Genomic DNA, 27685 nt, shown 5'->3' with positions numbered 1-27685 from the left:
TTCCGTGAATTAGCTGATAGGAGTGAGGGCCTCCTAAGCACACAGGGCGCGATAAGCGGCGAGAGCTCGAGGATGACTGCGAGAGGATCGATGGAGGACGTGTCGATAATCGAAGGTGGCACTGAGATAAGACAAAATTCAAAGGATCCTCTAACAATGGAGACGGTATCTCCGGCAACCACTTTTCCTCGCCCTTCCAGTCTTGGAAGGCGCAACCAGTCACGAGCCAATAGGGTAGTTTCCTTCATCAAAGAAAACAAAAGGCAATACATAATTGCGATTCGTTATCCACCATTAAAGTATTCATAATATACAAATTATTTCGTTTTAGAAATGCCGGTTTAGACGAATGGCAATGGTCCACTTTTATCCTCATTTGAAAAGGGCCAGATTGGCGCCCATTCGATGCCACTCCTAAAGGGGGCTATAGCCCACCCCTTCAGTATCCCATTTACACTGAAGAAAAGTGGTACTTTTTCATTGGGGAATGTATACAGGATAGTGGAGCCCCCTAGCCACACTTGCCTCTATCCTGGATCCGCTGCTGCCCGGCAGTCAAATCACGTCGACGCGGACTATTCTTTGCAAACGACTGCTGTTCCAGCGCATACACTGGTCTATTGAGGCGGTTTGCGGAGTGGTATGAAAATGTGTATCCCTAAAGGCTTTTATCGTTCCCTACGAAGACCTGAGAGCGTCGCTAAGAAAAGCTGTACTTGAACAGTGGAGGGAGTCGTGGAGGACTCAGAACGATAACAAACTACGAAGCATCAAGGCGACAACGTCAGCTTGGCCCTCCTCCGCCAGGAACAATCGAAGGGAGAAAGTAGTAATTACACGGCTAAGGATAAGGTAATGCCTTTTGACGCATGTCTTTCTCTTTACCGAAGAGAAGCAAGCTCCTTAGTGTGATGAGTGTTGGTGCCCCTAAAGTATCCGACATATCCTTACAGTGTGTGACAAATACCGTGAGGAGCGGACACGGTTCAATATAGGGGGGACCTTGAATCCCTTCTAGGAGACCATCCTACTAATTTGAATAACGTAATGTTATTTCTCAAGGAAATCGGTATGTTTAGCAAAATATTAAAGTTCCTACTTATTTTATCTAAATAAATTACGCACATACGACCCTTTGAATAAACGATTTGAATCAAATAACTGAGGAGTGGTGCAGAACGACCTAGCCGTCGACCCACCCGAACACTCAATTCTACCACTACTACTCTAAAGGCTTTTCACACATTTTCACAAATTGTAACCCGGCATCTAAAAAAGTTAAATTTCATTCAAACCATTAATTTTTTTATCACACGACTCCGTTATCACGAGCGTTGTGAAATCAATAAAACGTGTCAGCGCTTTATTTGATCTGATATTACGATAATCTCGTAATCCTACTACTTTAGCCATCGTTCGCAACCACACCTCCCCATACTCTGTCACTTAAAAGGAGGCATCACTACCACTATACCAGTCTTATTTTGTAATTTGGATGAAGTATTACTTGTTTAAAACTTAAAATAACATTGGCTAATTTTGACGGAATGTAAAATACAAACTTAAAGACATTTTCCCGAATTTCAGATATTAAATAAATTACCTCTAATTAAATCTGGAAGAAAATTTTCCAAATTTGAGATACAGGTTAACGTTGATAATCGTCTACTCCATCATGAGCATCATTTATCACACTTATCTACTTCAGGATGAATCAGACTGATTCATCCTGAAGAATGGCATGAATAGGTGAAGTTAGAGCTCATCCTGGACTTAGATCCAGGTGAGTGTATAATGCCAATGCAGGGTAGGGGGCCACCAATCTATGGACTCTACCCGAGATTACTAGTATATACGACTTAACCATGGAACTTTCAAGATGATAGTTAGCTCAAGTTATAGACGAGAAATACATCACGAAAGGAGACCAGTCAAGCAGGAATGATAAATACTTCCATTAGAACAACATTGAAGATATTTTTAAAAATCTTTATTTTTGCGAGAAAAAAATATTGGGAACATTGAATACTGACATAGCATTCATCAGAATAATGACATAAAAAAACTCAGAGATTATCGATGGTGAAGAGCTCATACTGAACAGTCACAATGCTATACGGAGGGTTGAACTGTAACCTAATCAAATTAGCACACAGTTAAATAAAATTTTCATAACGTGGCCAGCATATTTCTCGGAAACGCTAAGGTTCGTGGTTCGATACTCTTTTTAAATCGTTCGAGATACGATGCGGTTACTATTTTATTTATTCCCATACCACCGAATACAGCAAATATTGGCCACTTTACATCGGAGTGTTCAACAAATTTAACAATTACACGTGTGCGAATAACCATGCCATGGATAGGGGCAACGTATTCAGGCGGGAATCGAACCCGCCACCTCTTGTTTGGCAGGCGAGAACTTTACCCCGCCGCCCCTACCTGATGCCCTGCGAGACATCTCTAAGGTGTGTGGCAGAAGGTGATTACTTATCCATAGCAAATCAACTACATATAGGAGCTACCATGGTTGCATGAACAATTATGAGGCAGAGGTCAGCTCTCATCGAACTAACCCTTCATTCCCCCACCAAAGGGACATGCATCAAAAACTTCAAGCACGCAAAAATAGCTAGGTATGAATCGACTATTTATCACAACTGGGAATATTATTAGATAATAATTAGCTAAAATATTTACTAGGTACTAAAATTTCAAACGAAAGACTATTTTTCACATCGCAGTAAATTCGGGTGTTCTTTTATCGTTCTCGGGAAAAGTGAATTTATGAACCTCTCCGTTCCAGAATCTATTCCCCAGATTTCGTGCTCATCCCACAGTTGACTTAAATACGAGGACTCTCTCACAATATCTCTGGTAGTACTTTACCGAAACGTAACCAAGGATTCGCCCTGAGGATCATTAATGAGTGTTGGGGATAATTTCGTGCCGGTATCCACATCTGTAAATTCCGTATCTAGAACGAAGCCCCAGTCATCTCCCGTTAGTGGCAAATATTTTTCTAAGAGCTTCTTTCCACATCCCTTCCGCGAGCCAAACGGGCACTTTAATAACTCTAACGACAGATTTCATGCTGACTGACTGTGAGCCTTTGTCACTGTAGATACTACACACTCATCCAATACACTCCATCTTCTTGCCATATGTCCTCAACTATCGTTTCCTCCGTTGAAGGCGATTTGACACCTTATTCAACTAGTCCACGTACTATACCCTGCCTAACCTATATGAATCGGCTTTTCCCACCAATCACCGTGAACTCTCATCGATTTCTATCAACGTCACTTTCTATTTTGGGAAGATTTTTGGAAGTAAAAGTGAAATAGAGTGCTACTTTACTCTCAAAAGGCTGCACTAGGAATACTCGGCAAGTGTAAAAAATATAGTATAGAAATATTTAATCCGCAAACTAAATAAACCACGAAGTCAGGCTAAGTAATTCGTCGAAAACTGTTTCAGGCAACGTCTTGCAACTTTTATATATCCAATAAGGATGGGAACCAGTGACGTCATGGCAAAATTAGCAGTGACGGAACGCACTTTCCTTAACATATTAGAAATTTTGAGGCAGCAAAATTGATAAAAGTTTTATTTGACTATTACGTCTTTTGTTAACCAGTGCCGGAACGCCGTTCCGGCACCATGACACGCCTGATGGGAACCGCAAGAGACTTGGGAGGTTATGCGCTAGGTGCTACTTTGCACTCAAAAGGTTGCACTTAGAATACTAGGCAAGCGTAAGAAATACGGTATTGAAATATTTAATCTGCAAACTAAATAAAACACAAACGAAAGCTACGCGATTCGTCAAAAACTGTTTCAGGCAAACAGAACGTGTTACAGCTTTTATATAAATAAGGATGGGAGTCGCAAGAGACTCGGGAGGCTATGCGCTAGGTTTAGACTGCTCGAGCAATTAGAAACAGGCATTTTTCAGAGTCACGCATTTCATTTTTTTTATAATACCATGTCCGATAGAAATGATAAGGTAAAAGAGTTACCTATTTATTCGAACGAATAGGTAAAGGAACTCGTTTTACTCCCGAAAACTGAAGGACCTCAGAAATGCTATGAGGAACTAAGTGGTCGAATCATTACAACGGGCACTATTTTTTACAAACAGCTGTTGTCCTGACACCAATTGCCACAAACCAATTGGGGTGACTTGCTCGTTAGGTTAGACATCTAACCCGCTAAAGGCATCTATGCATAGATACACCATATATTAGATTGCTAGATAGTCTGGATAGTGCCCTAGCACTCCCTGCCTCACACCTATTGAGGCAGATAGCGGTGTTGCATGTAAAGGTAGACCTCTAAAGGCTTGGGTACAGCATACATTAACTTGCAATAACAAATGCAGGAAACATATCAGAACACTGTAAGAACGTAGGTTTCCGCGGCGATCGTCTGATCTCTGCATCTCTTCAGGGTTTTCTTCCGCGTCAGCTTGTTTATTGACAACAGTTTCGCTGGCTATCTTGGCAGGATAGCCAGCGAAACTGTTGTCTATAAACAAGCTGACGTATAAGAAAACCCTGAAGAAATGCAGAGATCATATCAGAACACGTTCAACTCTCTGTCCATGCATTTGAACAAGTTGGGCTGTGATATAGTGAATATGCACGCTCATGCTATCACATATTCACTTAGTCAATTTTAATTGTATTTTGTCTCATTCATGTTTTTTTTCACAGTAAATTGGAGTCACAGCTGCATGTGAAAATGATTTAAATAAATAAGCGTGTCAGTATATCGAGTACCAGGCACAACAACAAACAGAGGGATAAATTGGGCGGGTATCACATCTCACCCCGGTGAATTCGTCATTCTGGAGTAAAAAGCAAATGCTGGTGATCAGTACATCAGTACCACGAATACTGATTTTTCATTTCATTGCTTCAAAAATGATTCATACTCGTATCGCAAAACGGAATGCTCAAGTATCCGCTAGAATGACTCTTACCAGAACAAAAAAGATCTTAATATTGCCTTCAATGAATCTTAAGCGGATAGCTCCTACGCAGAGATCATGCGCTGGGACACGCATTGGTCTTCAAATACTTAACAGTCGCCCCGTGACATAAACGCCTCATGTATACGCACTCCCCACCTCCTATTTACCTCTTGTTAACACGTATAGACGAAGTAACTATCAGCAACAAGCACTGATGAGGAGGCAACCAAAAAAATTTGTGACTCGTGTAAAGTAAATATCCACAAAATGTTATGATATGAGGAAATGAGTAAAATTGAAAAGGTAAATATGGATGACTCTGGGGAGTAAAGTTGAAACATCCATTCATGAATAAAAAAACTTTGCAAATTCCATTTATTAGTAATGAGTCATTCAATCATGATTTTAAGAGGAATTCCCATGTAATTATTTTGGCACAATTAAGATGCACAAAGAAGCATCAGGGTCTAGTGGGTGGAATACAAGGCAAAGGATTCTGGGTTCAAAATCGGGGAGTATCTATTCGATGTGAAACAGGGAAATTAGCAACAATCACTACTCTAAACTCTGCACGATTCAAACACCTATACCTTTTTGCAGTATGAGCTATGCACGCACCTATTAAGACTAATATTCAGTTTCAAACTCTGAAAGAGTGAATAAGAAGTGCGAGAACCCTGAAGGTAACCCAGCTTCTACCTAGCGCAGGGCGTCATCCTTCCTTGAATGTTCGTTAACCACGCGAGGCAATTTTGGCCATTTTTCGAACCCTCCCCCGTTTTCTTGGTGAATTGTAGTAAGAATAGGCTCCACCAATTCACCCCCCTAATCTGTCGCGAGAATTTCCATTATTTTAAATGTATTAATTTGTTCTTGATTCAGGAGGTTTATTATCATCATCACTGGTCATAATTCTATGATTGATTTGACGCAGTTCTCCACTCAATTCTGCTATTAGCTAATCTTTTCACACCTACGTATATCTTTTCCTTCACATCCTTATTTACCTCATCGCCTGATGGTGCGAACTGTAATGGACGCGAAAGCTCGCATGACAAAGCGCAACACGCAGCCGCTCCCGAAAGCCGTTGATAACAATGTATCTCGCTGCGAAAGCCTACGTTCCAAGCTTATTTACCTGTTACGTATTTTTCACTCGAGGTCTTCATTTCCCGTTCTTGCCATCTACTTGTCCCTCGACGATTGCCTTCATCAGGCCATCACGTCTAAAGATTTATTATATTATTTTCCAAGAGGTTTGATTTTTAAAAATAATTCGTTATGACTGGTTTTCAGGACTATCATAGACAAAGTCTAGAACCACAAAGAGGAAATCAAGCAATGAAATACTTAAACAGGGAAAAACATCATGAAAGCACGCTTACTCAAATACAGTCCACAGGGTCTCAAGATTAATTGCAGGAACCATGGGAACCATGGAAAAAATTGTCCTTTTTCGCGAAATTACAACTATTCCACTACTTAAAGAAACGGGATGAAGTCCTCGCATGCCAAATCGAAGGTCGCGGGTTCATATTCCACCCGCATAGATTGAACCTATCCAGGGAATGGGTGTTTATGATTGTCGTACGAGGGTCGTTCAATAAGTCTTTAGAAAAAGTTATAAAAACAAATTATATTGCGTCAGTTTTTTATATTTTTCATTTTAGTCCTCTTCCAGCGCATTTTTCCACGCGTTTCAAACCGTCCAAACAGAAGAATTTCTGGGTCTCCTCAAAATTGGCATTGGTCTGGGCGATTACCTCCTCCTTGCACGTAAACCTTAGTCCGCAAAGATATTTCGTTGTTGTAAAATTTTAAAAAGTCACCGGAGGCCAAATCTGGTGGTTACGGTGAATTTTGTAATGATCGAAACTTTAATTCTGTAATCTAGGCTATTGACTCTTATAGCAATCACATAGAACAACGACCTTTTTTTAACTTGCAAGTATTTGTCGTAATGAATTCACTGGATTAACGCACTCAATCTACACAGCATTTATAACATCTTGTAAATGGTGCCTGTCAGTGTGGTCAAATAGTTCATTTCCAGCAAATCACTCCAAAAAGGGAACGTCGCGTCGACTGAATTGACGAAAGAGAATAATAGCAGTGTCCGACGAGAGCCAGAAAAAGACTGAAGAGGATATTGCCTTAGGAAAAGGAAATGGGGCTCTTCCGTGAAATGGTGATATTCACACACCTGCGGCTAAATCTGCAGTGAGATCTACCCTGACCATCTGGTTGAATCACTGAGTGAGTAAGTCATAAACAGAATAAGTATAAGTACATAGTAAGATATAAACTATTATAAACGACTACTAGTTGTACCAACTTGCCTGTTCCATAGCCAGGTTGATGTCTTCTGTTTTGTAGGCAGGCTCTTTTTGGTCCGTTTTTTCTTGGTTTTAGCCCGCAACTTTACGCAATGTCGAGCTGCAGCGCTATCTAAAGTTTAATGAATTCCAAGTCACAAATATCCCACTTCTCTTGGTATTATCCTTCCCGAGCAACGCTTGGTGATCTGCTAGTTATAGCCAAATAAAGACATTGTAAATTTCACATTTATATCGATTCGGACGACCTGTTTCGTCACGGTGCGACATCACCCAGATGACTTCGCGACGGATCGAAAAACGGAAAAATACGTGTCTCTTTATTTTTCATACATAATCACAGTCAGCAATGAAAGAAAATCTATGTAATCATTGAGTATATTTTGAGTATATTTTGACAATGTCATGATAAGAATACTAATATAAGGTTTCTTATACTAGCCTACTTCACGGACGCCCCCGTAGACATTATCAGCGTGGCAAAGGGGGTCGTCGACGCTCGTAATTATTCTCTGTTTGCCCAAGAGGTGTCGCTAAATGGGGGAAGGAAGTTCGAGTGCATAATCCGACGACTTTCCTTGATCTCTTAAGAATAAGAGGGGTACGCCCACAACCCGTACGGCACATACGAATGCACTTCTATTGCACTATCCAACCAGATTATGATACCCGGGCCCATAAATTTGCACTTCATAAATTCTTTCGAAAGACTCATTACTCAAGCTAAAGACTCAGGTCACGATGTTGCCCAGTTTAATAGCAAAGTAGTACAGTTATATATACAACCACGAATACCACAAAAGAGGATCCTCAAGTCGGCCTCCAAATGTGTCGTCACTCACCGCGCATTTCAATGGGTTTACAGAAGTCGCCACTTGTGTCGCTGACGAACAAATTGATGCGAGTTTCACGTATAAATAATATATAATTAGAGGTGCTAACGGAAATGTATACACAAGATGATGAGATCAATCAAATTCATAACTTTTCAATGCTTTTTCTTGCCATTACAAACATTAAAATGCAAAATATTGGAAAAAAAGAGGATCGCATTGCACGCATCACCGCGTTGAAAGCCGATTAAAATGCGAGCGAAGTATCAAAAGAAATCAGCCTTTTATGGGATGGAATTGGGCCACCTCTATGCAGAATACAACAACCATTTCGGAAGTACATTGCTTGCTTTCCTTGCTCCTATTCCACAATGGTCATCACTATCACCCAAAATATGAGTTTAGCTCGCTTATTTGACAGGTTAATGAATTTGTGTCATTAGTTTGAAGTTCTCCTGCATTCAGAATCTCACTCGAGTTTTGAAATCAATAATTCGAGAATTTTGGAATGCTTACATGAATGAATAGTTAAATAATAAACGAATTTATAGGAGTTACTTGGACCATAGACTGGGAATATCGTCGATATAAGGGTCAAAAAATATAATTTTTACTTATTTCGATTGAGGAAATGTGTCCTTAGTATGGCATAAGAAAAAATTGGCTAGAGCTAATACCATACACTTTCTCACCTCGCGCCTTTTTCATGTAAATGAAGAAGGCTTAGGGTGCGATTCATAGACGACACTGAAATTGCTCACTTTACAAAGTCTCTCTTTACGGTAAAGTGAGACTTTAGCTAAAGTTCGTTGCAGAGTCGTTTCAAGGATCTCACTTTATAAAGTGGCACTTTAGCTCCTAAAGTCTCGATCATGCATTAAAATTTTGAGTGTTGGCAATGAACGCTGCGAAAAAGTGAAGAAAAAGATGACACACGATATTAAATGCGTACTTGTTTACATGTTTCTAGCGACTGGGTTTTCGTGTTGTATTTTGCTAAGGTTTTATTAAGCTGCATTTTCTCGTTTTCTCATATTATGTGCAAATGTAAATGAATACTGCGTCATTGAAAGCTTTTCTCCACTAGCTTTTTTGTACGTTAATGACTGAGTTGGCTGAATAAAAGCTCGCTTTTAATTAGCTTCGTGCATTGGTAATGCCCTTCGATGTTTCCAGCGAAGTAAATATTCAAACGATGATATTTTCACGACATTTTATGATCATTTTCTATGATTAACTGCAAAAGGTTGTTTGGACTATATGTTAGTCGAAGTTTGATGGTGTAGGTTCATTGAAGGTAGGTGAAATAGTGAAATTCTCTCGCGTTAACTTGAAACTGTACCAATTAATTTGAAGATTTACCGATCAGTGGTTGTCTCAGTTGGACGCATATTATGAATGAGGTATGGGTGTTTGTTGAATTCTTTTGAGCTTACCAATATTTTAATTCTAGGAATGTTAACCTAAGGGGTTATATATATTAGAGAAATGTACTTTCAATAATACCTACATCATCAAAACCAATGAATGAATGGCCACGCAATTAAACATTTTGAATGTGAAAATGGATTTATATCAATAAATATCTCTTTGTCTACTTCAAATGATGCCTCGACATGTGAATACCTAACCCGAGTATCCATTCACGAATTTCGTAGTAAAAAATTTCAATGAAGTCTGTGATGCTGTGTAAATAAAATTTCATAACAATCCTACATCCTCGAGAAAACATTGCTTTGCTGCAGATAATATGGTTATGAAGGAAAGTGTGTTTTACTTTTTATTGCTGCCTTTCATGACGAGATCTTATATCATCATTATAAACATTCAAATGCATAGACGAAAAACGAATCAGAAACTCGACTCTATAGTTTCAAAATCACAGAAACATGTTAAACGCGATATGGAGGCATACGGCAAGAGTGCATTAGGCAAATATTGAATGAAAACGCTTAAAATGCAATGCAAGGTATAGAAGCTAGCATTTGGCTGGCCAAACGACATGAAAATCAAGTCTTTGCGTACGAAGGCTATTGACGCCAATGTAAACAGAATTTTGCTATCATATTCATATCTTAGGAAAATTCTGGAGCATAAACGCATAAATAACCTAAGAACTGAACAATTAGCTTTTATACAAAATCAACATAAATTATGCCAACCTTTCCAACCACTTACTGTGTTGTAATTATCACACGACCGATAGAGTTAAACTTCAAAATATAAATAATGGGTCATGTCCATCAATACCGACTCGATATATTTTCAGGGAAAAGAAATATATTACGTGTCTGGTTATTTCTTAAAACACGCCAGTCTGCTGCTGTGTTCTCACAAAAAAATTAGTTCCTATTAATTTCCGTAACCCAAATATCTTCATATTTCAACTTCAATAACAGCCGGTGCCGCCATATTTATTTATCCGTAAAGGACACTTTAGCCCTAAAGTGAGCTCCGGTTGGGCACTTTACGGTAAAGTGACGATTCGGCCATTTTTCCTCTAAAGTGGCGTTTATGAAACGGAAAAAGCAGACTTTAGCCCGGCTAAAGTATACTTTAGCCTAAAGTGCCGTCTATGAATCGCACCCTTAGGCGTTTTTTTTTCTCTTTCGAAAGTGCAAAGTGAGGAGGTGAGCCAGTTCAGTTGCATCCGTGCAACCCCACTGCCGTCACTGCTGGTTTTTGTCTGTGTCATGTTTCCACACGGGCTTCGTGCATGACCCGCCATCTATCCAAATCACAACTCAATGATGTCGTGGCCCTCCGCAGACAAGAGCAGAGGCCCATCGTCACAGGTGCACGATGAATGAGGGCTTTACACGGCGGGAGATTACACGCGCAGAGCCGAAAATGACAACGGCGCCGATCATTATCTCTCACCGTAGCGCCACTTATTCGACAATCGCCAACCAGAGAGGACGCACGCTGCCCCAGACAACGCTTACATCCCACCCAACGGCCGTCACACGGAACGCGAAGACCCACGGAAAGAGAATGATAGAAGGTGAGCTGATAATCAGGGCTGCTATTATTCTATAGACCAGGGAAATTAGGGGAAAATCAGGGAATCTCTGACTCAAAATCTGTTCTTATCTGTTCTGTTCTGTTAAAAAATTTACTCACTCGCGACCGGTTTCGATGCTGTGTATCCTTTTGGCTGTATCGTGAGTGGAACTTCTTCTGAACAAAATCTAAGATTTAAGATACAATAATAAGAATATATGTACTTTAAGAACAGGAAATCCTTAGTAAACATAAAATCGAAGATTTAGATGATAAGAAGCTTTTGACACCTCAGGTTCAAGCCATAGGTAATTCTAAATTTAGTTTAGTAACATAGTTATGAGAAAGTCTATGAGACTCTCCAGGTAGTTTAAGGGAGGCCTGCAGAGTCAAATTTGTGAAGTAAAAGGAAGGGAGTTCAGAGAATAGATAAGTGGAAAATTCGGCGCGTGCTGCGGTTTTAACTGTAAATAATATTAATTTTTTATTTAAATATCAACTATAAATTTGAAATAAATTCTACACAGTTTTTCGCGGTACGGAAAAAATTAGACGGAGGATCGGAAACACACGACGAGGCGGTCCAGCATTCGGAAATCACATGCCGTACAGTGAGGAAAGTTGTGCTCTCAATCGAAGGACCCCAGGTTCTGTCGTATACCCCCCAAACGGAAAGCTTACAAAGCGATGTAGCTGAAGTATGAATCACACGATAATTTTTTCCATCTCTTGCGGGGGACAGCTCCAGAGAAAGCTCCAATGACGGCGGAAAAACTTACCGTTTCACGCGATCATTTTCCGCGATGGCTCGAGGGATAAAAATTCCATCACTCATCACGTCCCTTTTTCCGCCGCTGGTACCGGCCTTCAGAAAGAAAGCACGGCCGCTAACAACTATTGTAAAACCACGATTGGATTTGAATTGAATGACAGTTGTAAATACGGAAAGTTACGGAATAAGCGATGGAAAAAGGGACGGTGGGAATGATCGCGTGCTCCATAAAATGATGGATCGAGAGATCACTCTTTCGGTCCCTGAAAACCTATCGCTGGAGCTATCATTCTGAGGGACGGAATAAAGGATGGTGTGATTCACGCTTAAAGAAAAGGAACCCTCCCCCCTTTACATGAATGCATTATATTCATAACGGTACGGCTAAGTCTTACATGAGCTCTACTCTCAACTATCTATAACAATTTGGGGTTGGGTGTGAATCGTAGGGGCAAAGTGAAAATATTTACCGAGAAAGAAATAGTCCGAATACATATAATTATTATTTAAGTGTTCTACCGATTAAATTAGGTTGCAATGGAGTATTTAAGAAGTAAACTGGCTGTCTCCCATCCCTTCATGGACTTCCCCTTACATGCACAATAAGGCTTACTTCCTTTCATCTTATTTGAAATTCCTATTCTTTTCCTTCCTCTCTCTTGTTTACCAAACATTCTTCCCCCTAACATAGTTTTCAACATACCTTCCCCGCACAGTACTCACTCCATCCATACCTTCTGTCTCCTCCGTATTTCATCTAAAAGCTGCCTCTCCTCACCCATCCTGTCCAGCACTTTGTCGTTCCTCCTCGATTCCGTCCACTTTACCTTCTCCATTTTTCGCCACACCCACATCTCAAACGCCTCCAGTCTTTCCTCGACCTCCTTCCTAAGTGTCCATGTTTCCGCACCGTAAAACGCTTTAATCCAGATCAGACTCTTCACTAGCCTTTTCTTTACACTCTTAGATAACGATCCTCTCATAAGTTCCTTCCCGTTCATGAACGCCTCCTTTGTTAATGCACTTCATGGAACCGCTGAATGAGGGTCGTGTAGCTCATTCCGAGCATGCACCTTGCCAAATTTTGCCTAACTCTTCACCTCGAGGAAGGCCGGCGAAGCCATTTGCAAACCCGGTTAAAGAGAGTTTGTATTTCTTTCATTGGCTTTCGGATGATTTCTTTCCTTGGAAATATTCGTAGAGATAAGGAGCATGAACCGAATGTTTGAATGACCCGGAAACTTCCGACCAGTACAATCGCTGAGCACTTATCTTGAGCATTAAATATTCTACGCATTGTCTACTATCGGAAATCTACGGACAGAAGTAACGTAATCATCACAGGTTTTGTCACATTTCCGAGGAAAGATTGAATGCACGATTACGGAGCAGAAAAATATTAAGCCGTATTATCTTTCCGAAAAGATTACAATGGTTGAAAAAACACATTTCTGTAGCACTGATAAAATACACATATTCTCATACACTTTCCGCTTCTATCATATAATTTCTTTTAACAGAATCATGTTTAGTTTTCCAACTACAAATGCAGCCGAAATAATGATAACAATTTATAGGGGACATGAAACAAATTATAGCAGTAAAGGAAGTTAATTTTGAAATATTTTAAATTCAAATCTGTAAGATGCGCAAAAAAACACCTATGCCAAATACCCTCTTTGTCCAGTAAAATCGAACGTAAGTGCGAAAATAAATTTCCTGTGCAATTTCTTTTATTTATGCATTACAGATTATTCTATTTTTAATCACCAAGTAATCTCCAAGAATTGAAGGTTTTTGGTGGTTTTTTTAAACCCAGATTGAATAATATTTATATACTGATAAAACCTCCAAAAGTTCGACAGCCTAAGACTAAGAGGCTAAAAGTAAAAAAAAAATGAAATGTTCGCATTGTTTTCATTTAATAAACTTTTCAATTGCATTCACTTAAGTTTTACACGTATCCATCTGCTCCTTAATTAATACTTTACATTAATGTATATAATTTGAACGGAAATACCATACCAAATTATAAATGAATCTAATAATGGGAAAATTAAAGAAATACACAGCCATCGAGGGATTTCGCGTTTTCACGTCTATTTAACGATATTTAATGGTGAGTTCGCAGAAAAATATGACGTGACGGTGCCTTTTCGGGGTTCAAAGAGTACTACGAAAGTTATTTTTACACGTGTTACAAAAATTGTGAAAATCGGTGTGACCTCATCACTTTTCTCCAATTTTTCAATGAACTTCTTTCTGAAGCCCCTACCTGTATATCCATGTTACAATTTAAATGCCTCCCGTACGAAGAAAAACGAAAGAATCCAACGAATTTATGGTGCAGGAATCGAAAATAACTCCGAAAACACTGGTGGTTCAATCACTCGGAACAAATGAAAGTAACTGACAGTGTTTCCGTCATAATTCTACTGTTGCCATACTGTTAAATATCGGTGATTAGATTGCCTGTCTCAAGAATCGGGGCAGATACAATTTAATGAATGCACCCATTTAGAATGTTGCCAAAAAAACCTTTTCCCCCGCGCTACAGCCAATTCCCAAATATATTTATGACCTATAAAAATTCACTAATCACGGCAGTGCAATAAGCGACATGTATTTACAATACAAGTTCTCAATATAATAAATCATGTATCTTGTATAAATTACAAGATGACATCAATGAAACAGACAGACGAAACAAGTGAAGAAAAAGCGTGTAAAAAAAGAAAATAGCATTAAATCATCGAATGAAATTTACGTGTCCACATTTGAAAAATAGTTTGAAGGACTGAAAGGATATTATTTACGAGGATTTCAACGATTTTTATAATAACAGGGTTTTCAGTGTCAAAGGAATTTACCTAAAGAGGTGATTTTAATGGATGTTTCTAGTAAATAGTCTAGCCTTCCAGTATAAAAGTTGATGCACATGTCATCGTTTTCTTTTGCGATATCCTAAATTCAATGCCTAGAATTTTACGTATTCGTGTAAACTAAATCCTCTCTCAGTGAGGTCCATCAAGTATCAAACAGATATTATCATACTTCCTCGACTATTTAAACAATTTTTGCAGGCTGTTTTTTACATCATACTGAACGAAATATTCACCTTTTCGAGTGATAAATATACGATTAAGAGATATTAAGTGATAATATTTTTGTAATACAGTAAAATTAAGAAACAAAATTAATGGCAAATGCAGCACCGCCAGAGTTGTATGTTGGAAATGGGAAGTTCAAATATTTGAAAAAAAAATATATAGGCGTACTAGGATTCGGGAAATACACCAAATGACTTTTTCGACAATTAATACGTTTCCAGATAAACCTAAATCTAATTTTTCCAAACATTCTCTGTTTTTTTTAGGTTTTCGAGAATTATCTGTCGTTTTCTCTACCAATCATAAAAATGAATAAAAAAAGAACTCTCACCGTACTGACCTTAATACTTTATAGACTCAACGCCAGTACTGGCCATTTTCAATACTTAGGTGTTTTTTTCTTATCAACTAACCTTTTTTTTGCAAGGAATAGGTATTTTGGTATTATTTTAAAGAATTAATTTGGATTTTTTTTCATTTTTTCATTTAGAGGTTAGTACCACTTTTTTAAAAACATAGTAAACTGCGTTTTTTTTTAAAGACGGATGGCCTAATATTACAATACCGTAGCGAACATTGAAGGATTTCGCGTGGCGTAATATTACGCCCATGGCCCGCCAAGTATTACTGAAAAACAGATAAAATAATTAAAAATTATATATTGAGATATAAATTAAAACTGAGAAACGCAGCATGGTCACCTCTGCATTAGGTGCAAAAAATCTAGGACAGCATTTTAATACCCGAACGAAGGCCGGTCGGTAAAATAGCTCTTTGGAACCGCAGTCGAAGGGGGTTGCTCGTTAAGGAAACCGCTCCTCTATCCCGTGAAAACTCCGGCCGGGGTTAACACATGCGAGGGAATGAGGAGGCAATGAATTCAGAATAAGTGCAGGTGTTAAAAGCGCTCCCTGCATTAACGAGGTCGGAGAGAGCAGGGAAATTTTTGTCTTCATTTGCCCACTCTCAATTTAAAAAAATTCACATCATATCCCACGCTGTAAGCTCCAATTTTGCTCGATCTGATTATCCACTCCCCCATCAAACATTCCACCCTGCAATATTCACGATTTTTTGTGGGGTAAAAACATTCACTACGACCTACACTCCTAAAACTTACTTGGTTTGATAAATCATTATGGTCACACCATTGAAAAACAAAGGATTACCTCACTTCTTTGATCATATAACAGGTCTTTGAATTAAATACGATCGTTATGAATACATATCATTCATCTTAATATCATCAAGTCAACCTTATATATAAAGAATATATTCATCAACCTAATATATGAAAGAATACATTCAACAACTTAAGAGGGAATGGCGATATTTGGTGGAAATATGTAACAGGAAAAATAATGACAGGTAAACTAATATTGTGCATTCCACAAATTTTAAATGGTCTGATCCAGGTTTCGACACTATACACTCGCCTTTTATTGATACACTCAACTTACATCCTCACCTTTATGAAACCTGAGTCAGACTATAATCAAATTTGAGGAACATACAATATTAGTGTATCAGTGATTATGTTCCCAACAATATATTTTTTACCATTTAATAAACCAAACCACATTAATATGTATATCTATCGCTATCCTCCCATCGAAAGAACGAGGCCACGAAGTTGAATTGCAGCATAATCTCCAGGAACTGGTCCACAGTTATATTAATGAAACGTATAATAAAACGGAGAAATTAATTTCATAATTAAAAACATCCAGACAAAAAATGCAAGCGGAATCATTTCATAAATTCTATTCCCCAACTTAATTCCACTAATATTCTCAACTTTCCCATGGTAGATGTCATTCTCATGATATGGAATCATTGGTAAACTCATCAGCGGCTAAAGGGAAAAAGCAGGCCGATTAAATTTTAAAGTCTACGAATAAAATTAAAGTGAAGTGCATTTACAGTACGTCTAATAATAATTGCATTTGGATAATACGCTCGATCCATGAATAATTGGACATGCAGAAAATATAAATCTATATCTCATCCAGGTGCACGGACAGCCTTAAAAAGGCAAGTTCTCCGCACTACCTTGAATTTAATTAATTTTCCGAGTTAAATTAAAATATACCAGTATATCACTGAAGTTCTATGAATACCTATATTCTACATTCAAGTAATTCATTATCATTCAGATTCATTACCCGCTTTTACATAAAATATTTACCAAATATATTAACTTAATATTGCACTTCATTAGTTTCAACTTAGAAAAAATATCAAATAACCGTTTCTGTTGAGAGACTGCATATGATGACATTCACAGATGGCTATGCTATTTGTATATAAATATATATTAATATTCTCGCAAAATAGTTCAGCAAACCCCTATGAAAAAATTGTATAAACCTGTTTCAAAATTTTATACAATTTATACAATTGCCATGGTAATTGTATAAATTGTATAAAATTTTGGAACAGGTTTATACAATTTTTTCATTGGGGAAGCGATTTAATAAGTTTCCGACGCACGAGAAAAAATATTGGTAAAAATATTGACAAACACGCAATTCCTAGGATTATTTTGGAACTGGATGTTGCTATCTATTTACATAATTATACTCACTGCAATGTACTCTGAGGTAGCTTTGTAATTTTTGTTTGTAATTCAGTTGTTTCTTTGTAATTCAGTTTGTAACAATGCTCCACTACGACGGGAGAAAAAAATGAGAGTCAAAAAATGGTGAACAACAATGCTTGTTTTGACGACGCGCAAATAAACAAAAAGGGAGTCATGTAATGGAAAGAGTGGCATTCGGTCGTAATCGTTGTCGCTCTCGATTTTTCGTTCTCTTTTCGTTTCTCGATCGAGTCTACAAATTGTGTTAGTTTGATTTGTGAAGTTATGGTAGGTGTCATCGCTCCGGATTTTTCTTCATCAGTAATTACCCAAGACAATTGTGTATGTAATTTGTATTTATTTGATGCGTGAAGTAAAGGTGAACATTACAAGTTGACGAACATTAAAATCAATCATTAAGTAAATAAGAAGACACGGAATCGGATAGAGATGAATGGAGGTCTGCAGCATACCAACCCAACGATTTCGAGACTACGTGCATATGAATGTAGGGCATGGGTCAGCCGGCGGTCTCGAGCGAGACGAGGAGAACATATAGTGCACGAGGACGGGGCGGTCGAGCAGGCTGAGCAGGTGGTTTACCGCGGCGGATCCCTTTGAGAAGTACTCTAAAACAGAAACACGCGGTCACACTGAGAACCAACGGAGTGGGAGAGAGAGGTTGGCGTGGATGAGTCGTCTCTTTCCCTTCATCGATTCTTCCTACACTGTTCTACGTGGGAGAGGGGCAGGAGTGGGCAAGTAGCCCTACATCACCCCTTCTCCCCTCCCACCAGAGGATGGACAGGGGACTCATTTGCCCCCATTCCAACGCCTCGGGATAGGACGTCTTGTTTCGTGTGCGAGAGAAATGGTAGTCTCGCATTCCACCAAGTTCTGAGGAAAATGTTGATACATATTGGCAAGAAATACATTGCCGTAATAGCAAAGTTGAGTTTATTAACAAATTGAGAGAATGGTTGTTTCGTCACAAGAATTCTGAATTTCTCTTCGATACAGTTACTACTTAATTTTCCTCAATAAAGAGTTCACTTGATTAAGTTAATTGCACATACTCTCTTATTTTTAAATTTAATTTGATTATATTCTTGTTAAATTATAATTTCCTATAATTTTTTTGTTCTCGTATCTCTTATTCATTTTATAAGGACTTGTTTCTATGATGAATCACATATGAGCTGCTTTTATTTTAACTATATTGTAATGTACTGTAGAGCAATGCCTCATTTTCGTTGAATGGCAACTCCTAAAAAAGATTAAATCTTCTTAGGTGCCAAATTTCACTGTTTATCTATGTATCTATGTGTAATGTTGGGCAGTGAAATTAATCTTTCCCTCTCTATTTCATGGGATTGCTTCCGCAATGCCGCATGAATGGCCATACTTCAGGGGTTCCATATCAACATCTTCCACATTAAAATTTGTCGGAGGTTGGACAAAGGGAGGGTTATTTTGTGTCCACCGCATATTTATGCGCTCATAACATCGAATAAAAAACATACAATATGCATTAACATGCATTTATCTTTAAAAACCTACGAAGTTATAAACCTGTGTTGGGTAAGTACCAACTTAAAATATGGAAAATTATAGCGGTGAACATTTTTAGCCCTCCCTTGATCCTTTAAGGGTTCATATTTCTCATACTCTCCATGAGGTCATTCCATCACTTCCGGCTACGGAACATCTTTATACGAACTTTCGCGTTTACGAAATAGTAAGTCACGAATCGTCGGCCAATTGTCGCGGTTACGAGTTGCCGTGGTTACAAGCTTTCTGTTAACGAGATGTCGGCTACGCAATAGCCGTTTACGTATTGACGTGATACCACCTTAGGTCTTAAGCATTGTTGCTTTACAAGCGTATCCGAGGGTTTTGAGGGCTGCGAATAAATATTTTTAAATACATTAATTCAAGACATGCAATTACTATGGAAATTTATAGAGTCAGAATGACTTTGAACCGAGATTATATGATGGATGTTTTTATCAAAATTCCGGAACCCAATCGTTTGAAATGAGGAGGTTACCACTACCCCTTCAGACGCTTCTTAATAACCTTGTCGCTGTATTTGCTACTGACATCTGGACAACAAGTAGCGAGACAATTTGCCAGGACCAGAAAAGGACACAAGACAGTGAAGAGGACAACAAAGACGGACAAGATGGGGGAGGCAGATAATTTGATCGTAAATTTGGATCAAATACTCGGAAAACATTCTAAGATGCTCATAAGATTATGAAAAAGACAAAGTAACACCATTATAAAACATATTTCGTTCACTTAAACGCAAAAAATAATAAAAATGAAGCATGAATGATATTGAGCAATACAAGTATTCATATGCGTAAGGAAGAACTGGGTTAAAATTAGAAGGAAAGTCAAACAATTTTATTTCAAGCATTAAATGGAAATCCGTCCCACTCTTTAAGGGGTGGAAGAATGGGTAGGAGAAAAACATATGGTCAACAAGCATGATAAGCAGGAAGAAGACAACTGGAAGGAGTTTCCTTTCCGTGCAACCCTCTCTCCAATTCGTTCCTTTTATTCTGTATTTTTGACCACAGTTAATACCAAGATAGAGCCAGCGTCTTAAAATCGTTAACGCTTGATAAAACGTAAGCGAAGCTTCTATCACAATATATAACGACTCGGTGAAACACGTGCAAGTATGGAGCCCGAATAAAAGTCTGGAAGGATAATACAGTGAACAAAACGACAGCAAACTCTAGCGAGGAATTTTAGGATTCTTAGTTAGAAATGAGGATTCTTAGTTATGAAATTTATGAAAATGTTTAAAAAGGTGTCGGGTTATCCGTGGAAGAATGCCTTTTGGGTGTATACAAATAAAATTTATAGCACATAAATGCCAAAAGTATTGGAATCAAATCCTAGTTTTTACCGAAATATCCACCGGAGAAATCTGACCAGCATGACCTTACCTTAAATTTTATCCTCAAAGGATCTATGGGTAGTTGCGTGGCTTGATGATAAACGATAATAAGTCAGTCGATGGAAGAAAACCGATACGATAGAATTTTTGCAATTTTTGAATTATGCTCATCATTAATGCCTTTTATCCATCCAATGCCTGTCAATTCATAAAATTGATTGATCGAAATTTTCTTCCTCCAAACATCTTCACTACTGATGACGCTTATTACCATCCGTCACACCCCTCTTCCCTTAAACCGCCCTTTCTTCTCACAACCCTCAACCAACAACCTCACCTTAGTTTTAATATAGCTCCACCTCAACTAAGTTTCACCCAACACTGAGGACCTTATCTCCACAAGCAAAATTCTCATCAATCATATAAATTCTACATAATTCGGCTTCACATTGTGAAAGATATTGATATTCACGATTTATACCCTTATTATAACCATAAAAGTTAATAAAATAAACACAAATAATGTTGTTGAATAATGTTTGTAATTTAAATTTCCTATGAAGAGGAAAATCGACAACTTAAAGCGTAGAATAATGCATTGCAAACTTGCGGAAAAATACAAATTGATATGATAAACATCTCTTGCAGAATTTACTTCTATTTCCTGCCATTAATTGGGACTCTCACCGCAAAATTTACCGTTCAAATCATGAAATAAGTTTAATAATTACATATTAAACAAAATATTGATGCAATCTAGAAGAAAAACGACGTTTTTGTTCTATAAAAATCGCGAATGATTTATTCCCAATTAACCACTTTAGATAATTGATATTTGTGAATTTACGTTCTTTCAAAGTATATATTTAATATTTGAGCTGTCATATGGGTGACTGTGCTTCAAAAGTTTTTATACATGATCTAAAAATTCTGAGGTGATGCTAGGGGCAAGATGGACGCCGCGCGCTCATATCATTCACGGAAATCATTCAAACAAATTAGAAAATGATTGAAATCATTCAAATGGTCATTCGAATGCGCGAAATATCCGTTTTACACAGCGAATGATGGTCATTCGTAAAATTTGCAAAATTCGCATGATTGAAAATTCACCGTGTACAACGGCCTTTACAAACAGATTTGGTATTTAAAAAGGCCTTTTCCTCGGTGAATCATCAGTATATCCGGTATACCCTGAAAATGGCAACCAGACGATTAAATGCTTCTAAATTGGAATTTTTAGCTTTAAAAACCGAGTATTAATCTTGGTTCAATCAAAATCATTTTCAACGAGCGAATTTATCTTGACGGAAAAAAATTACGTTAAAGCGTAAAATTTGTGGTAATAATTTCGATGTTTTTTAATTTCGTGAAAATAATATGAATTAAAAATAGCAAAAACTTGTGCATTTGTTCTGCATAAAATTAAATTATTTGATTTATCCTAATTTTCTTCATATCAACATAAAAATAGGATGAAGACTTTTTTGTACATTCATTGTTCAAGAATGTATGCAGATTTGAATTCTAAGAACGTTAGAGGGAACATGAATTCATAATGCTATTCAGTAGTTATTTCTAGATATTTTTTCGAAAATGCGAAACTTTTACATCTTAGAGACCTACTCAGTGGCTGCAGTCCGTTGTCGGATTCCCGGTTCAAGAGAATTTTATCTCAGGGAAATTTATGTGAATTTTACCTCTTTTCACGCGACAGGTTGGAAGAACATGACATTTTACCGCCGGGTGCGGCTATAATTCAGGTTTGAGGTTTTCAACTTGTTGTGACTTCCGCAAAGTCCTTTCTCCCTCGCGTTGCAATCATGGACGTACAGCGAGGGCTTAACATCTAGTACTATGAGCCTTGGTAAAATTAACACACGAATTAAGGGACCTGGATGAACATAAATGAAAGTTAGCCAGCCAGCAATGATATATCTAGCCATTTCTCATCTTTTTGATCGATATCGACAACGTTTTCCATGACTTCCGTTCCACCAATTACAAAAAAATGGTTTCTTCGGGCAATAAAGGAAACATCTGTACCACATCTGCAATATGGATACGATTTGGTAACTTCCTCTGAGTATTAATGTTAACTTCATGAAAAAATTAGCTAGCCGAACCAACCAAATAGGATAAATCATAGGATAAAACTTTTTTTGTTATGCGGGTTGCCTACCTCGTGCAAAGATAACCTCGCTCATTATATCGTTTAAACCGATAAAAATTGGGCAAAAAGCAGGTATATTGAGGTCCTGAAGCCTAAATATTTTATCATTGGATGCCTCTCAAGCTAATTGACGGTTCATCTGTCGGAAAAATAAATTATGATTATGCTGGGTTTAGATGAAATTTTCACCTTAAGAGGAAAATATTCGGACAAAATATATTAATTATTTGGGAAAAATCACATCTTTAATACGGATACGATTTTTCAGCTTCTTCTGGGTATTATAATTAGCTCCATGAAAAAATTGACAAACCGAACCGCCCAAATAGGGTGCTTAGGTGATTGAAGAAAACACCCCTTGCTAAAAATACTAGATATGGCTTTAAAGGTAAGAATTAAATGTACATACAATTGGGCAGCGATCACATTATGTCGAAAAATTAAGTGAAATGGGCACGGGTACTCTACGGAAAAGATTCAGAGACCAACGGACAAAGCTTATCATAAAAGCGTATAAAATCGTTTCAGACTTAATTTTTTGGATTATTGCAATATCCATGATTAAAGCACAAATGCTAATTTCAACACTATTTTATTTAAGACTTAACGACCGACCATGGTTTCGACACTGTGTCATTTTCAAGGTAATCCAACAAAAACTCTCTCGGTATACATACCCAGGCCAAGGTAGGAGGTGGGGGCATATGGAATTGGAGTGAGGGGAGTGGGAGGAGGAAACAGTTTAGGTGAACAAATGATTGAAGGCCGAAACCAAAAGACATACAACAAGAGGAGCATGAGTGAAGGTCAGGGTTTTGACGTCATGGGGAAGCTTAACTTTAGCAAAGGTGAGTCAGTACAAAATAAAACCGGACTATTGGCAATTTAAAATTTTTCCATAAAATCTAATTTAAGCCCTTTGTCAATACAAATGTAAAATACCCGTGCCAAAATTGCTAAAATGGTTATTCCTAGAGGCAAAGTCTCGAAACCATGGTTGGTCGTTAAGTGTTAACTTAAATAGTAAGGAAATTACCATTTGTGTTATAATCATCGTTATTATAAAAGGTTAGAAGCCCTAGAAATCTAGCAATGGAAGGAAATACTTGGGATCAAATGGACGGACAGAGTGTGAAAGGAGAAGGTGTACAGAAGAAAAGGTGAGTGGTCAACGTAGACTACCAATATCTAGGAGGGAACACGGTGGACCCAGCAATAACGTGGAGAGCACTATTAGGGGAAAAATTAAAGGAAACGTCTCCCGGGAAAGACCGAGAAATCTATATCTACTAATTACCTAACCTCAATACGTGTACGGCAGGGGGTGGAGGGGGTAGAGTCGACCATTTCAGGTTATCACCCCAAGTACACCTGTGTTCGGTATCGAGAATATGCAAATAACAAATTGAGATAGGGGAAAGAATATTTATGCGGTATTGGAATACGGTTAACCCAAGAGACGGTTAAGGCGAATGGAGCGGGGGGGTTTGGGGTAGGAAAGCAAGAAGAACAACAGGGATAACATCACCTAGGGCAAATAGAGCTTTATAGGTGCATGCAGGACATATCTAGCCTGATCGTCCGGCAATAAGCACTTTACTGTGAGAAAAAGCTGGAAATATCCATGGAAATACGGCAGCTAATTATTATATTTCATATCAAATTATTACCAAAAATTGTAACCTTACATTGAGTGATATTTCAATCAGGTCACAAATTTCATCTAAAAAATAAATAATCTGATTGAGAAATGGGGATTTATGTTATAAAATTGCTGATATAAAAGTATAATACCATAAAGATCCAATTTTTTAGAGTCCTATTGCATTTCCAATTTTCATAGGTTTCCAAGAAATTCACAGGAAGTAGACACCATGGGACACCAAACCGAGGGTTGCATTTAAACTCGCTACATTTTATCTTTGTCATTTCAACCACAAAATGTATAGAGTATTGCATGTTTAGGTTGTTCTGCTTTATTATTCTTAGAACTATTTTCAATGTGTATCAGGAAAAAATTACCAACATATTATGATATTTTAATCGGGAGTTTCTTTACAGTTCATTTATATTTCATTTCAGTATTATATGCCTCGAAATTTTGAAAAATAGACATAAAAGTTACTTGATTGTGCCATATTTGATCAAGAAGTCAAATAAAATATGAAAATCAATGACGATTGGCCATCTAGCCACGGTATATCCAGTAATTTCCTCATACCTTTGACTTATTTTGACATTCATGTTATTGTCTCATCTTATTCATGACTTACCCAGCATTGGGTTGAAGAGAAAAACGACTTCATTGAGTTAATAACGGCAGATTTAAAGAGGTGCATGTGTTGCAGTTTGCTTCCAACGATGAAAAACTTCGTGGTGCAACGTATAAAATCATCTAACTAGACAAAGAATTGGCAAATGCCTGATGGATTGGAATATTAATACCTAAATTCATTATGATTGACATTACAGGATAGTAATTGAAAACTTAATTGATGATTAAAGATTTCAACGATTGAACTCCATAATTTCATTATGTAAATCTCAAATCCCTTTGGTAGAATAACTATAATAATATTCATCGTAAATAACTAATAAAAATTCCCTACTTAAAATGATAGTCTCTATAGATAACAATATAAATATTTTGAAAGCTTATCATTGTTAAAACATCCATAATTAAATTAATAACGCGGGGTTCATGAAATATGATGCATTGAAAGGAAATAAATTATTTTATACGAGAAACGATAGCTGTGTTCTCCATACTCGTACGGGAAGAGGGTTCGTTTGTGAACAATATGAAATAACAATCACTTTTTCATCTCACTGTTCTACGTTGATTACAAATAGCATAATATAATTTCATTACCTAACATTTCATTTAAAAAGGAACCACAGAAAAAATAAATAGAGGAAACGAGCATGGTATTCAGAAAATAAGTTGATGTGGAAGGGGTTAAAAGAATAGTTCGAGTTAGATACCCTGATGACAGTAAACAACTCTTCCGCTCAGAGCAAAATTTAACGGGAAATTCATAAAGTCACATTTCGGCCCACAATAACGAGCATAATAATAATTCGAGGATCGTAACGAATGAATGGTGCTCACCGCTGCCACTCACCTCAGCTCCCACCTGGCCTGTGTCTATGAGCGCGCTCCCTCCGACTCCCCTCCGCGGCCCAAGGCCTCCAGCAGCCTCCTCCGACGTCCCCTGCCGCCAGAGGACATGGCCCCCTACGGCCTCCAGGGGATGGCAACCTTTCCTCCAGAAGGGCGGTGGGAAGGTAAGCGGCAATGGGGAGGGGGGGAGGCAGGGCAGCACGAGAACACAGCGACCTGGGGTCACGTGAGGGCCCTAAACGGAACCATTTGGTGATGGTGCTGTTGAGTCCCCCTAAGAGAAAGACGAGCACCAAACTCGAACGGATGGCTGGAGAGACACCAAAACTATCACCAGCTTATCATTCATTCCACGCTTTCGTAATACTGGTGGGAAAAAATCACTTTTGGCCGCTGGAAAACACACTGACACCACCGAAAAACGAATTGAGAACGGAGAGGTAGTGGTTTGTTAGACTTGACCCTATAGCCGTTCGCTGCCGACTGCGGCCGCGCGCGAGAGGGCGGCGCCACCGTCGCGAAAGTGTATGGATGTGTGTGTGTGTGAGTGGAAACCTCTCAACATCCCCCTCCAGATTCGGAGGGGGAGAGGGGTCGTATTTACCCCTTTGGGCGCATGCGCCGTACCTCACCCCCTCCACATGGCGAGGATGAGGGAATGCAAGGGGTGCCAACACACCCCCGTGCATTATTGGATCGAAAGAGGAGAGGGAGGGAGGGGGGAATGACCCCTGGTGTGGTGGGGGGAGGGGCACCCCACATACAAGTCTTCACGTGACTCAAGAGGCCCTCATCTTTTTCCCCGATCCGCGTGACCATAACAATCGGTTGCGGAGAGAGTACACCGATATCTACGCCACCACCCCTACCCCGACCTGCTTGCAACAATTGGGTCGTTTTCCCTCTCCCTATCTCCACTGGAGCGCTACTCAGAAATGCATCGGGATTTCTGACCTCGAATATGGTGAATCAGGGTGCCATTTGCATTCATTTTCGCGGATAATTCCTCCATTTTCGATACATTCGGCTTTCGCTTGGTGGAAAATCATGCTGAATGAAGATATACAGCCTTTTTAAATTTCCAAAGAAATTTTTTGAAGGTACGACGCGTTTCGACGTTAAATGTGTCATCCTCGATGTTGCGGCTCCTTTAATAAATTGAGGTTAGCCAGGTCAATCTTTGTACTCGAGAATGAAGCCTTAGCGTCGAAACGCGTCATACCTATAAAAATTTCTGTGGAAATTTGCAGTGGTGGTTTATCTTCACTCCTCCATTTTCGTTCTTTACAGTGGATTCCCGCTTTGACGATATTGACCCGATGTACAATTTAAGTTTTTCCGGGCGTGTGATCGGCAGGAATACTTCTCGGGTTTCCCACCGTGTTTAGTTTAGGGATTATGGCCCCAACGTTTCAACGACTAGGATTGTTGTTGCATTCAGATACAACCGCTGAGGAGCCTTACATCCACCGTAAAAACAGCAGGAACAACAGATTGTCCACTAAAACGATGAAAAACACGTTCACGTCCACTAAATTAATACGATTTTCTCAACACAATGAAATGAGAATACATATTTCTTTTAATACTTCTTTGAAAAGATAAATATCTATAAATATCAATTATTTTCACTAAATCGAAGAAGTATTCCAAAAAATCTCAACTATTTTCAAAAATACAACCATTAACGGTAAAACACTGAAAGACAATCTTCATAAAATGGAAAAGAGGAATCTATACCAATATAAAATCCCCAAATGCTTCAATCAATGCGGTGAAATAAATGGTGGTTACCGTTCCTAAATTGTTTAACAAATTACCTAAAGAAATGCATGGTTTAACCACATATTCGGATGTCAAA

General features: G+C 38.3%; 1 protein-coding gene across 6 annotated transcripts in view; it reads left to right on the top strand.

Annotated features, from left to right (window-relative positions):
* Nucleotides 1-6812: 6812 nt before the first annotated feature.
* Nucleotides 6813-27685, top strand: part of LOC124158641 (beta-1,4-glucuronyltransferase 1-like) — a 46488-nt gene continuing 25615 nt past the window's right edge. For 5 of the 6 annotated variants that reach the window (XM_046533840.1, XM_046533839.1, XM_046533844.1 and 2 more), the window contains exons 1-2: nt 6813-7234; nt 10764-11151. The gene's annotated coding sequence lies outside the window, so the exon portion shown is untranslated. The remainder of the gene's footprint in view (nt 7235-10763; nt 11152-27685) is intronic. The other variant, XM_046533841.1, reaches the window with a different exon arrangement.

This window comes from Ischnura elegans, chromosome 5 (assembly GCF_921293095.1).
Source record: "Ischnura elegans chromosome 5, ioIscEleg1.1, whole genome shotgun sequence".
NCBI classification, from domain to species: Eukaryota; Metazoa; Arthropoda; class Insecta; order Odonata; family Coenagrionidae; genus Ischnura; species Ischnura elegans.
Note: the sequence above shows the minus strand (reverse complement) of the source record. Positions and strands in the feature narration are given on the sequence as shown.